The sequence below is a fragment of the Enhydra lutris genome, unplaced genomic scaffold (genome assembly GCF_002288905.1).
Source record: "Enhydra lutris kenyoni isolate GAN:26980312 unplaced genomic scaffold, ASM228890v2 scaffoldscaffold68, whole genome shotgun sequence".
NCBI lineage: Eukaryota > Metazoa > Chordata > Mammalia > Carnivora > Mustelidae > Enhydra > Enhydra lutris.
In genome coordinates, this window is record NW_019154152.1 from 443,525 (window position 1) to 458,037 (window position 14,513).

Here is a 14,513-nt window from a genome sequence, read left to right on the forward strand (position 1 = left end):
TCATGACTCTGAATGCAGCCCAAAAGGTGAAGTCACAATTGCTAACCCTCCACACTCTGGGTCTGGATAGCACAACTGGATTTCTGCCTCAGTTTCCCTGCTGAACATTTCCCCTTATGAGGAGTTCGGACTACGCATTTACTCAGATTTTTTTTTTTCTTATTGAGCTTCTACTTTGTGCAAGCACCATTCTTGTCCCAGCTCGTCTATGGTGAAGAAGACAGACAAAATCTTTGCACTCTTGAGCTTACATTTTTGAGACAACAATCAAATATTTTCAGAGTGGATGGGTGCTGTGCAGGAACTAAATAGGCTAATGGGATAGATAGTGGCTGGTAGATAGAGGGTAACAGGGTTGACAGGGAAGTTAGACAGGAACAAGACCCTGAGGTGAAAATGAGTCTGGCATATTTGAGGAACAGAATGGTTGGGATTCTTTATCCTTTTTTGCGACAGAGGGATAAGGTGAGTTCTAGGAAGATGCAGTAGGAAAGGTAGACAAGGAGCAGATAAACATTACTCTCTGAGTTTTGACCTCCAGCTTCCCTGGAGAGCTGGCTTCTGCAGACAGCCAGGCCTCGGACCTTCCTTTAACCCCAGTTGAGTGCTGTCCAGAAGCATTCTGTGACTGCTTTTCCGAGCCCATCGCTGTTGCATGGAGCCTGGCTGCTTTGCCCTACCCCTCACATTTGCCCCTGACTGAAATCAAGTCAGAGTCCTCGGTTCTCTGGTAAGTACGGCCTTTTTTCACTGTACTCAGTACTCAGTACTCAGTACTCAGTACTCAGTACTTAGTACTCAGTAATGTCTTCTCATGAAGATAGAAAATGAAATAAGGCAAAATTTAAAAATTATCCACAAATCACCCAAAGATAAATACAGGTAAGTGCTGGTTATCATTTTGGTATATGCCATTTATATATACATACTTTTACATCAAAATATCATAATATGACCTTCTTATTCAATGATATAAACTTATATATCAACAAGTCAACGTCTGCTTCCTTGTTACTTTGAACAATTTGTCATTGCCTATGGTATACCGCAATCGATTCAACCCATTCACTGTTTTGAAGACTAATCAAGTAACAATTACGACAACCATAACAGCTAATGCGTGTTAAGAACACAGGTGATTTTACATCCTTCCTGAGGTAAAGAATAGCTAAGTGACTTGCCTACCACAATAAGTAACAGTGCTGAAGCAGAAAAGACGTTTGCTACGTATAGGCCATGCTTAGTGTGAGCTTCCACATGGAGATAACTTCTCGTATTCCCTTAAACCTCACAGCTCAGAACCCTGTAGCCCTTCGGTGACCCCAAGAGGAGAAAAGCAGCTGGATGTCCACACCCAAGACTCTACGTAGCATGCACAGTAATCAGGATGCTATCAGGAAGGGAGATGTGTGTGCTGGACAGCCAAAGCTGACCGTCTTTATTCTCTTGCATCAGGCTACAGTCCACTCTCACATTCTTCTGCCCCTCCAAGTGGCTCCCCCACCTCAAGCCCCTCATCTCTTACCTTCTCTGAGGTTTGTCTCTAAGATGGGTATACCATGATTTTTATTATTGTTGGCTATTAAATAGGAATAAAGCCCAGCCCTGGGTGGCTAAGTGTCCAGTAATGAGGTGGGTCCCCACTCATGCCCTTTAAAAAAGAGAGAAAGGAACTGTCTGTGCTTGGGAACCCAGGGGACTGAGAAAGAAGGGAACCGGCTAGGATCAGGTTTTCCTTACTGTTATTGAAGGAAATAGTGAGGGTGGGGAGGCGATGGGAAGAGGGGCCCTCTAGCAACTTCTTTCAGATGTGACATAATTATGGGGTGTGTGACAAGTAATGATTCCTTTAAAGCCCTGCTGGTTTCCTGGGAAAGCTGCTCACACATTGACCCACTGAGCTGCCATTGGTTCCCACGTAAGGCAGGGCAGTCAGCCAATAACGGACATCACCAGACAGTTGGGAAAAGGCTAGGAGGCAGAGGCTGAAGCAGGATCCCTCATATCTAGGGTATCTGAGCTGTGCTTTTGCACCCTGACAGTAAGTTGCTGACAGCAAGCAAATAGACTAAGCAAGCGTTGTTCCCATGGCAGCCAGGCTTTAATAGAAGCAAAGAGAATAAGCTTCTATGTGGGACCAAAGAGCCTTCTTTTACTTTTTTCCAAAGAGCACTGGGGAAGTGGCACGTAATTCCATGTCTGTGGCCCTGAGTTCTACCTAGTTGGGTCTCCACCACTCACTCCCTGGGAGTAGAATATCTCTCCTCTTCTTGGGCTTTCATCTTCAAGACCCGGCTCACAAGCTCACTCAGACTCTCCCTAACTGTTCTTTTTTCCGTGCTCACACAACACTCTATTCCGCTAAGATACCACATAGCACAGCTTAGCACATTACCATGTCAGTCTCCTCCATCAGACTATGAACTCCAGAGTTAGGGACTGTGTCTGACTCATCTTACTATCATCCCCTCACCCAGCTCAGTAACTGACATGGGGTTAGCAGGCAGTAAGGTTTCTTGAATAAATGAACCTGTAAAGTGAAGATCACATTGGCCTGCCTTTGTCCCAGGACCGGTTCTAAACAGGGAGTCAAACATTAGCGACTTTTGTCCAAATGCTCCCATTCAATCCCTGTGCAGTAATGATAATAAGAATTCACACGTGCACAACATTTTGGGGTTTATGATGCAGTTTTGCATCCATTATCTATTTGATCCTCACACAGAGCCAGTTTACCATTTTATCATTTCACAGATGGGAAAACTGAGCTCAGAGAGGTGAAGTCATTGGGTAAGGTTGCTCAGCAAGTGAGTGAGAGGGCCAGAAATGAAACTCCGACCTCTGACTCAGAGCATGTCTTCTCTGTATTCCATGTTGTTACTTCTGCTGCTGGAACATCCTTGATCCATTAGAAAACAAGCAAACAGAAACCTCTCCATTATAAACTTTAATTCATGGCAGATTACCGCCTTCACTTCCTACTTGATGGAAACTTCGCTGTACCTCAAGGCCACGTCTCCTCTCTATTCTCTTCCAGCCTCATGATTAGAAGCTGCCTATGCTCACATATTCCACTGGGGCCCGCATTGGCCGTCCCGCCATGCCCTGTGGATGCTAACCTACCCCTACTCTTCTACCACGTGTAAATTGCTGTCCAGCTCAACCCATCAGACCCTTGTCCTGGGGCCTTGACTCTTGAATGAGTGACCCAAGAAGGGAGAGAATGATGGGTGCACCTGTCCTTGAGGCATATGCCACCTTCCACACTATCTTTGCAGGGGTTGTTTGACTGCCTCGGGCCCCAGGGTCTTCTCCACTTCAAGTCCTGCCATCACCCAGGAGTCCTCATTTACCAGCCTGGTCTCCTTGCTCCTTAATGTCAGCAGCAACAATAACCACTACCTCACAGCCGCTGTTATACCTGGAACCTTCTCAGGACCTGGAACCACTCCACTTGAGAGGTCTGGACATCTGGCACGCTGCATCTCTGACCTCATCCTCTGGCTGTCACCTCTCTCACTCTTTCACTCTGCCGGACCTGCTCCTGGACACCCTGGTTAGCACCAGGCCTTTGGCCTCACTGTTTTCTTCCAAGTCCATCACTCCCCTTACTACTTTTCTCCCTTCCCTATTAACCTAGCCCTGTAGGGCAGCATGAAAACCAGCATCATCCTCTTTCTGCCACACCCATTCTGAAATACTTAAACTTTGTTATCAGTCCAACCTCTGCCTTCTCCACCCCTACACCTGGGCTGAACACAACCACTCAGACTGGCTCTTAGAGCAATTCTGTGGTCATCCTTGACTGGGCCCTCATAGGTATTGCAATCTCGGCCATCTCTTCACAATAAATATTGTCCAATGAATGGAGGGCTGAATCAATTTTGTTAGTCGATGAATTCGTACAAGAGGTACGGATTCATCGACTAACAAAACTGATTCAGCCCTCCATTCATTGGACAATATTCATGAACTGTTACATGCCAGGCTATGTGCTACATGTTAAATACATTACAGCAGATGAAACCAGTCCATGGACACAGTGCCTGCCTTCAGGGAAGAAAGAGACCTCGCCCACTGTGCATGAACACGGACTCACACTTGGGAAGGCGCTGCAAAGCGAATAATCCCAAGTACAGTAACAGCACATAAGTGCTTGTCTGCTGGGTCAGAGAAGCCCCCCCACCCCACCCCGAGACACTGACTCTTAATTTCAGGCTTACAGGAAGGGTTCAGATTAGCTAAGTGAGAGCAGTGGAAGTGGAAAGGGAAGGGCTTTTGAGGTAGAGGAAAGAGTCTCTGTGAAGGTCCTGAAATGAAAGGGGGCCCTGTGACAGTGTATGGAATGCAGTGAGGGCAAGGTTGGAAAGGTCAACATGAGCCAGATCTTTGGGGCGCTTTGAGGATTTTGAGCCAGTTTTATGCAGAGGATAGCATCATCTGATTTGTCCTGTCTTCTAAAAAGGGTCAACCATTTGTAGTACATTGGGAAGGTTGAATAAGTAAACCAGATAGGCTGTTGTCATTGTCCATTCAATGACTGATGACTTCGTGAAGACAGATTTGAGAACCTTCTCCAAACTCCAAAAGGCCCATAACTGACTTCTGATCCCTACCGTCACCACCACCACTACCACCATGTTTGGCAATTGACTTGCCTCCTACTTCTTAGGAAACTAAAAATATCAGGTGTGAACATCCTCAGTTTCCTGCCTCTACACCCACACATATATCTAACTGCACTTCCTTCACTTCCTTCCTGCCCATCTCAGAGAAAGAGGGTCAGGTCTCCTTTCTGGGGTCCATCCTTCCTTCTCCCACCTCCTCTAGGACTAATACAGTGCTGCATTGCTTAGTCACTCCTTGCCCTGTAAACCAACTCAGTTCTTTTCCAATTAGACAAACAAAAATCAAAATCCACGCACCTCCTATTATCCTAGCTTCTACTTCATCTCTCTCCTTCCCTTTACAACAATTTGTATACAGCCTACTCTTCCAACATCTGGTACAGTGGTGCTCACCACCCAGTCCATGGACTCCACACACTTCCCAGCTTCTTTGATGTTAGACAGGTCTAGGTGACTAGCATCTCACTTGGAACCAAAGCGTATAGTAGTTGGCATGTGACCTTCCCATGAGCTCTTCAATGGCTGAGGTAATTGTGAGGGGGGTTTGTCTTCCAAAGTTACAACTTCAAGATGATGGAGCCCCCTTCACCCTAAGCTACTTGGTGACTGTTTGTAGCAGTCCCCCCAACACATAAATTTTTGTTATTCAGTCATTGAAGTTTGGGGGTTTGTTCATGACTGTGGCACAGCCTAGCCTAATTAGCACAAGTAGTCTTTACTTTCTCACCTCTGCGCACTTTTTAAAAAAGAATTGCATTATTTCTGATATACATTTTAGTCCTCAGACTCCACTCTATTGACATTTTACTCAGGCAAATGCCACTACAATTCTTTTATTGCTAAATCACCTAATTTGATATCTCTGTGTCTTATGACCTATATGATACATTTCTCTCACTCTGTCAAAGTGGAATCAAATGGCTTTTGTCAAGTCAAACCCCCATTTAAAAGACTTCTCTGGCTTCCAGAATCAAAGCTTATTAAACTGACATCTGAGCTCCTCAATGATTTAGCCACGACTTAGCTTCTACTATACACAGCTTACACATCACTCAGTATAGCCTTGATGAGCTCCCCCTCCTCTTTGACCTTCATCATGCTGTTCCCTGCACCTGTCACATGCTTCAGTCCTGGTTTCTCCTGTCAAGTAATTTAGACATGTGTGCAAAGATGCTTGCGTAAGGATTGCTTATAATAGCAAATACTGGAAATGACCTAAATGTCCACCTCTAGGTGATGACTTAAACAGATTATGGGAAGTTCATGCAATATATACTATGAAGACAATAATGATGATGTGCAGTCATGGAAATTGTTCACAATATTAAGTCTATAAGGCAATGGGGTATACTTTGCCTAACATTTGTTAAAATACATAGGAAATATCGGGAGGAATATACATCAAAATGTTAATGGTCACAAATGAAAAAAATAGATAAATTAGATCTCATCAAAACTTCAAACTTCTTAAAAAAAGATTTTGTTTATTTATTTGACAGAGACACAGCGAGAGAGGGAATACAAGCAAGGGGAGTGGGAGAAAGAGAAGCAGTCTTCCTGCTGAGCAGGGAGCCCAACGTGGGGCTCGATCCCAGGACTCTGGGATCATAACCTGAGCCGAAGGCAGATGCTTAATGACTGAGCCACCCAGATGCCCCAAAACTTCAAACTTTTATGCTTCAAAGGTCACCATCAAGAAAGTGAAAAGGCAGCCCTCAGAATATTAGAAAACTCATGAATCATACGGTACTTCTACTCAGAAAACATAAAACTCCTACAACTCAATAAAGACAAATTACCCAGTTAAAAAATGGGCAAAGGATCTAAATAGACATTTCTCCAAAAAAGATAAACAAATGGCCAATCCGCACATGAAAACATGCCCAACACCATCAAACATCAAGGAAATGCAAATCAAAACCGCAAGGAGATACCACTTCACACCCACGAGGATATCTATGATCAAAACAACAGAGAATAACAAGTGTTAAGAATGTGGGGAAACGGGAGTCCTCGTACACTGCTGGTGGGAACGTAAAATGGTGCTGCTGGTTTGGAAAACTGTCTGGAAGTTCCTCCAAAGGTGAAACATCTCACCATATGACCCAGTGATTCCACTCCTAGGTGTAAGTCCGAGAGAAATGAAGACATATCCTCACAAAAACATGTACATGAATATTCACAGCAACATTATTCATAATAGCTAAAGAGTGGAAGCAACCATCCATTAACATGGATGAGCAAAATATGGCATACCCATGCAATGGCATATTATTCTGCAATGGAAAGAAAGAAAGTCCTGAGAAATGGCATGACTTGGACGAACCTTGGCAACATTATGCCAACTGAAAGAAACCAGTCACAAATGACCACCTATGGCATAATTCCATTTATATGAAAGGTACTGAATAGGCAAATCTATAGAAACAAAAAGTAGGTTCGTGGTTGCCTAGGGCTGAGGGGGGAGAGGATTGAGAGGAAATAGGAATTGACTGCCAATGAGTACAAGATTTCTTTTGAATGATGAAAATGTTCTAAAATTGATCGTGATGATGGTTGCCCAATTCTGAATATACTAAGAACATTAAATTATATACTTTAAATGGATGAATTTTGTGGCATGTGGATTATATCACAATAAACCTGTTTTAATTTAAAATCATTAATGGTATTGTTTTTATGAAGCTTGGAAAGGGGTAGCAGCATCAATAAGGAAAGGGGGAGACGGGTTTATAAGAAATGAAGGCATAACTCTGGCTTAAGCCAAAGAAAATGTGTGTATGTGAGGAATTTATTGGAAGGATACTGAGGTCGTTCATAAACTCCAACGAATTATCGAATAACCATAGCTTGGTAGGGAAGGAATGAGGGCAGCCCTGGGAAGTTTGGTAGTAGGAACTCATGGGACTTCTCTCTAGAATGCTGTTGTTAGTATGACTCAACTCTAGTGACTCCTAGCCTCAGGAGTCTCTTTTCCAAGTTTCAAACTTCCAGGATAGAGTACTTATTGTCTCAGGGAGGGGTAGGTGTCTCCCCTTGCATTAGTCAGCTCTAGGTGAGGGGGATAGGATCAAATGACCAAGGACCTGATTGCAGAAGGCCTTTGCTTGTGTATCTGATTCCCAGGGACAGTGAAACAAATGGCTGTGAGTGGAGCAGATAAACAGACACAAGAAATATTTACTACAATTAAGTTTTAAAAAAGCGAGGTCCCGAACAGTGTGTATAATAAGACTCATTTTCTTCTTAAAAATTTATGTCATGTACAAATGAAAACAGGGGCCATGTAGGTGGCCTAGGAGTGTTGCAAGCAGACGTAAGGCCATAGAGCATGGTAGGGACTGTGGCAACTAGGAGGGTCCTACATTTAAGGTAAGCAGATGCAACTCCTTTCCAGTTGGTTTTGTCCTTCAGGAGTGCGAGTCCACTGTTGCTAGATCTTTGGATTTCCCAAGCAAAGCCGAACACTTGATTTTTATGTAAAATTTCCTGAGTTTAAAAACCCTCTGGGGGTCAAACAAAAATCTCTATGGGCTGTGTGTGTCTGCAGGTTTCCGGTTTGCAACTTCTGATGTATATATTTGTATATAAATAGTACGTAGACAGACTTGAGTTTCTACTGGCTGTGTGATCTTGGATAATCAAGTTATTTCCCCCTCTAACACGTAAAATGGAGACAATAATCCAAACCTTTAGAGTTGGGTCCATGAATTAATGCAAAGTGTTCAAGAGCTTTCAGTTAAAGATGGTGGATTGAATGCATACATTAAACTTTACTCCTTCCTGAAAACCCATTAAAACCACAGTAAAATGATTTAAAGAAGCAGGGATTCACCAGGATAGGGGAGAAAGAAGAGGAGACAGGAGCAATAAAATTTTGGAATCTGGAAAGCAGATGGACAAGTAACTGACTTGGCAGATCTAATAAACTAAATCTTACACATGAAGAGGGAGAAGCAGAGAACCAACCTGATCTATACTATGGAATCATCGAAAAAGCTCAGGAACTGAGGACAAAGGAGATGGAAATTAAATTTAGGAAAATTTAGTGAACACTGTTTAAGAAACAGATTCTTACAGTCCTCCATATTTTATTCCCTTGAGTGACTACACTTTCTCTATTCCACCAGAAGACTGAAGGATTATTTCCATGAAAGAATAAAAAAGAGAGGGGTTCCTGGGTGGCTCAGTTGATTAGGTGTCTGACTCTTGATATTAGCTCAGGTCTGGATCTCAGAGTTGTGAGTTCAAGCCCTGCATTGGACTCTACACAGTGGAGGCTACTTTTTTAAAAAACCAAAATTAAAAATTAAGAAAAAGAGAGAATCCCTTTATTAAGGGATGCGTGGCCCAAGTGTGGGCTAATAAATATATGTCTACTGAAGGCTGAACACTGGGACCTCCCTGCCCTCTTCTCCTTCCTGGATTCTAGAACACAAGCAGCCAGGCATCTATACTCCAGACATGATTAAAACAATTTCTGGAGGATCTAATTAACCAAACAGGAAATACATAGAATGTACTGACATTGGGGGGTTATTTAACAAATGGCCAGAGATCATTCCACAGTGGAATTCCAAACCAACAAACTTCGCCCATGTGCTCAATGCTTCTAATCAATGTTTAGTGTCCCTTTTCAACAAGAGCAAAGATTAACAGGTATCTCAGTAAAACTTGTAGCAAGAAAGAAAAGACCAAACAAACAAGCAGATAAAAGTAATTTGGAGGAAAGAAAGATAATGCAGGAAAAGGAAAATTTCTAAATCACTATCATTAATCTACTCAAAGAGAAAAGAGAAGATCTTTCCTTGCTATTTTTTAAATAAAGGAACATGCAGAGTCAAAACAGAGCCTGTAGAATATGAAAACCATAATAGAGAAATAAAAATTCAGTAAGAAGATTGGAAGTTGGGGAACCTGGGTGGCTCAGTGGGTTAAAGCCTCTGCCTTCGGCTCAGGTCATGATCTCAGGGTCCTGGGATTGAGGCCTGCATCGGGCTCTCTGCTCATCCGGGAGCCTGCTTCCTCCTCTCTCTCTGCCTGCCTCTCTGCCTACTTGTGATCTCTGTCAAATAAATAAATAAAATCTTAAAAAAAAAAAAAAGAAGAAGAAGATTGGAAGTTAAAATTGAAGAAATCTCCCAGAAACTAAGGGGAAAATCCAAAGAGATGCAAGGTGGGTCGTGTTCCTGCTTTCTTCTAACTTCTTAAACATATGAAATATATTTTTATTTTATATTATATTTTAATGTATTTTATATTTATAGTCTCTGTTTTATTTTTCTTATCTTCTAATTCTAGTGTCAGTGGTATTAGGAGTCTGTTTCTATGGATTGATTTTTCTTCCCATTATGGATCTTCCTGCTTCTTTGCATGTCTGGTAAGTTTGATTTGATGCCAGACATTGTGAACTTTACATGGTTGAGCAGTGGACTTTTTTTTTTTTTAATTTATTTATTTGACAGACAGAGATCACAAGTAGGCAGAGAGGCAGGCAGAGAGAGAGGAGGAAGCAGGCTCCCCGCTGAGCAGAGAGCCTGACGCGGGGCTCGATCCCAGGATGCTGGGATCATGACCTGAGCCGAAGGCAGAGGCTTTAACCTACTGAGCCACCCAGGCGCCCCGAGCAGTGGACTTTTTTATTCCTTAATTATTCTGAACTTTGTTCTAGGATTCAGTCAACTTACTTGGAAAGAATTTGATCCTTTTGAGGTTGCTTTGAGAGCAGAGTCTAGTTTAGGGGTACTTTGGCTCCATTATGAGGCCATATCCTTTTGGATATGGTACCCGCCGCATGCCCAACAAACACGTTATGAGGTTCCTTCACTCTAGTTGTTGGGAATAGAAACTATTTCCAACCTTGTGTGAGCTCCAAGAACTGTTCCACCTCCTTCTTTCAAGTGCTCTTGCCCCAGCTTTAAGCAGTTTCTTCAAATGCATACAATGATCAGGACTCGGTTGAAGACTCCAAGAGAACTTTCTGTGGATCTCCAGAGTTCTCTCTGTGCAAATCTGTCCTGTCTGGTACGATGCCCTGTGAATTCTAGCCATCTTGAGCTCCCTGAACAACAGTTCCCTCTGTCTGTTCAACACAGAGAATCTGCCAGTTCTGCCTAGGTTGCCCTTTTACGCACTGCAGCCTGGAAAGTCTCTCCAGGCAGTAATGTGGTAAGAACTTGGACCCATCTTATTTTTTCTCCCACTTTTCTGGGACCTGTGCCCTGCACTGCCTCTTGCCCAAGGTCTGCAAACAATTATTTCATATATTTTGTGTGGTTTTATAAATTGCTTTAGACAGGAGGTTAAATCCAGTGTCTGCTACTCCATCTTGGCTGGAAGTAGAAGTCCCCTCTTCCAATCACTCCCACAGTTTCCCCAGGTATTCTCTCTCATTGTTCAAATTTAGAACACACATTGGATTGGTCCGGGAATATTTAGATGACAACTAGAAAGAGGAGTATTAAAAAACTTCCATAATTCCCTAGGGTAGTAACTCTGGTTAGTGTTTTGTGTACTTCATTTCTCCTTCCAGTCTTCTATCTTTCAGTTTTGCAAGCTTTTTACATCGGTCTTTAACTTACTTCACTTTTTCTAGCCTTTGACACTAATAACCACTCCCTTATTTAAAAAATTTTGTTTGCTGTTAGTTTCTAGGAAATGTCTCTTTCCTGATGTCATTTCTTTCTTTTTTTAATTAAGCTTTTAATTTTAATTCCATTATAGTTAACATACAGTGTTATAGTCGTTTTAGGTGTACCGTATAATGATTCAACACCTCCACACAACTCCCAGTGCTCATCACAGCAAGTGCCCTCCTTAATCCCCATCACCTGTTTCACCCATCCCCTCGCCCATCTCCCTTCTGGCAACCGTCAGTTTGTTCTCTATAGTTAAGAACTTGTTTCTTGGTTTGTCTGTCTGTCTCTCTCTCTCTTTTCTTCCCTTTGTTCATTTGTTTCTTAAATTCTATGAATGAATGAGATCATAAGGTATTAGTCTCTCTGAATTATTTTGCTTAGAATTATACTCTCTAGCTCCATCCTTGTTGTTGCAAATGGCAAGATTTCATTCTTTTTTATGGCTGAATAATATTCCATTATATATATAATGGACTTTTTTTTTAAGATTTTATTTATTTATTTGACAGACAGAGATCACAAGTAGGCAGAGAGGCAGGCAGAGAGAGAGGGGGAAGCAGGCTCCCCGCTGAGCAGAGAGCCCAATGCGGGGCTCGATCCCAGGACCCTGGGATCATGACCTGAGCCAAAGGCAGAGGCCTTAACCCACTGAGCCACCCAGGTGCCCCTAAAATGGACTATTATATAGAATATATAATATATATTATTATAATATATATAATATAATGGAATATTATATATATTCCAGGATGGCATATGTATATGCCATCCTGGTGTCATTTCCAGCCTTCCAAAGCCTATAAATCCTCCCCATGTCTGCTTCACTAATTCCTCTCCCTTCCTGCACCCTTAAATGTTCACTGCTTTCTTGCTTCTACTTTCACTCCATATCTACATTCTCCCCATAGGATCTCATTTATTACCCATGGCTTGAGCCGTCATTCACCTGCTTACAACTCACAAACTTCTATTTCCAAATCTCTCTCCCCAGTACTCCAGACCTAAAGAGTCAATTGCCTGATGCACGTCTCCAGTTGGATGTCTCACACTGTGTCCCAAACAGAACTCATTATCTTCCCCAACAACCTAATCTGTATGTTGGTTCCATCACAGTGAATGGCACTGACATCTACCTTTCTTCTCAAGCTAGAAATACAGAAGCCATGCTCAACTATTCCTTTTTTTCCCTTCTTACCCCCATACGTGAGGTGCAACTAATTCTTGACTAGTTCCTCTCCTAAATACCTCTTTTCTTCAAACCCATGCCCTAGTTTTCCCACATTCTTGTTGTTCACACCTTCATTATCTCTCACCCAAACAATTGCAACAGCCTCTTTATCTGGTTTCTGGGTAAGAGTTGGGTGCACTGTGGTCTTTACGAAACACCAAGGAGGTCATGTCACTCTCTTGCTTAAAAAGTTCTAATTGTTCTCCATCGTTTACAGGCTAAAATCCAAAACCTTTAGCCTGACATGTACAAGGCTCTCAGAGTCTGCCCCCAGATGCCCTCTTCAGCCCTACCTCCTGCTTCTACCAGCTGTATTCCCCCCAAATGTAGCTTTCCCTTGCCTTCTTATAGGCTCTTCTTTCTACCTACAAAGTCCTGCCTCATTTTCTCTGTTTGACAAGTGGCTTCTCGTATTTCAAGTTATGCCTTTAAGTGTCTCCTTCTTCGGGACCCTTTCCATGGAAACCCTCAAAAAATGGGGTCCCCTCATTCCTCCCATGCCCTACCAGTTCCTTCACTCAGTCAGGACTGCACCTGTCACGGTGGCCTGTGGTTACGCATTTACCTTCATTTCTCCTGCTAGACTGTCCACTCTTCACAAACAGTGGCCGCCTTATTCCTTATGTATTTATTTCTCTAACAAAGGCTCATGACGCTAGAACTCGGTAAGCGCTCAGTAAGTGTTTGTATAAGATTTGATTTCCTGACTGAGGTCTCTAGTAAGCTTTACAGGGCCCCTGGACTTCTGTGCTATTGTATGGAAAGTTGTGTGTTTTGAGGGTATTTTCTTGGAAAAAAAGATTCATTCTTGTCACCAGATTTTCAGAGAGGGCCTGGATTCACAAAAGTTAAGTACTGCTATTTAGGGAGAAGGTATGACTAGGAAGTTGTTTTTAGAACTGACTGAAACTCAGTCAGAGCCTACACTTTGCCCTGGGACTGGGGTGCTTGCTGCTGCTGCTGCTGCTGCTGCTGCTGCTGTTACCTGGTCCTGGGATGAGGACAGAGATGGAGGGAGTGGTGTGCAGCAGCTCTGGACCACAGCGGGGAGCAGTCAGAATACTGGATTCTCAGAACCTAGGACCTTCCTCTCCCCGCCTCCCTGTCTTTCTCACTCTCCTTTTAAAGATTTATTTATTTTAGAGAAAGCGCAAGAGCAGGAGAGACAGAGAGAGAAACTCAAGCAGACTCCACACTGAGTGCAGAGCCTGATGTGGGGCTCGATCTTACGACCCTGAGATCACAACCTGCGCCGAAACCAAGAGTTGGACGCTCAACTGACTGCGCCGCCCAGGTTCCCCGCGTCTTTCTTCTTCACGCTCATGATTTTGCTACCAGGATGAAGGCAAACTTAAAATTCAAACACACACACACACACACACACACACACCCCTCTGCATGCACAGAAATATGTACACACACACCCCAACACACAACCAGGCATACACAAACACACTTGTCCACACGCACACAGATAAAGCTGCACTCACAAACCAGCCACATACAAATGTGTACCCCGGGGTCACACGCAGCCTCCCCCACGTAAGCTAGCCACACACATAGAGACACCCCCGCATGTGAGAATCACCCGACCTTGGCTCCCGCCCTCCCTCCTGCAGAGAGCGAACGCTGCCCCTGGCGTCTGGCCCAGGGAGACAGCCGAGTGGAGCCATCTGTCAGGCTGAGGTCCCTGAGCCGCCCATCCTGCCTGAGCTCAGCCAGTCGGCACGCGGGGCACGCAGTCTCGCTATTCTCTCTGGCTGAATCATGCTGAGTGAGCTGGCCCGGCCAGAGTTTATCAAATCGGAACAGAATTTTGGCAAAACAGATGACTTGTGCGCTGGCATTTGTGGGCCTGGGAGGTGGAGACCTGTAGCGGGAGGAGGGAGGAGTGGAAGGAGGTAAGGAGAGAGGGAAATCTCTTCCTGATACACTGAGAGACAATGGAGGTTAGCGTGGCGGTGTGGCAATGGGACTTGGGTGCTGGAGGCGAAGTCAGGAAAAGTGATTCACGCTTCA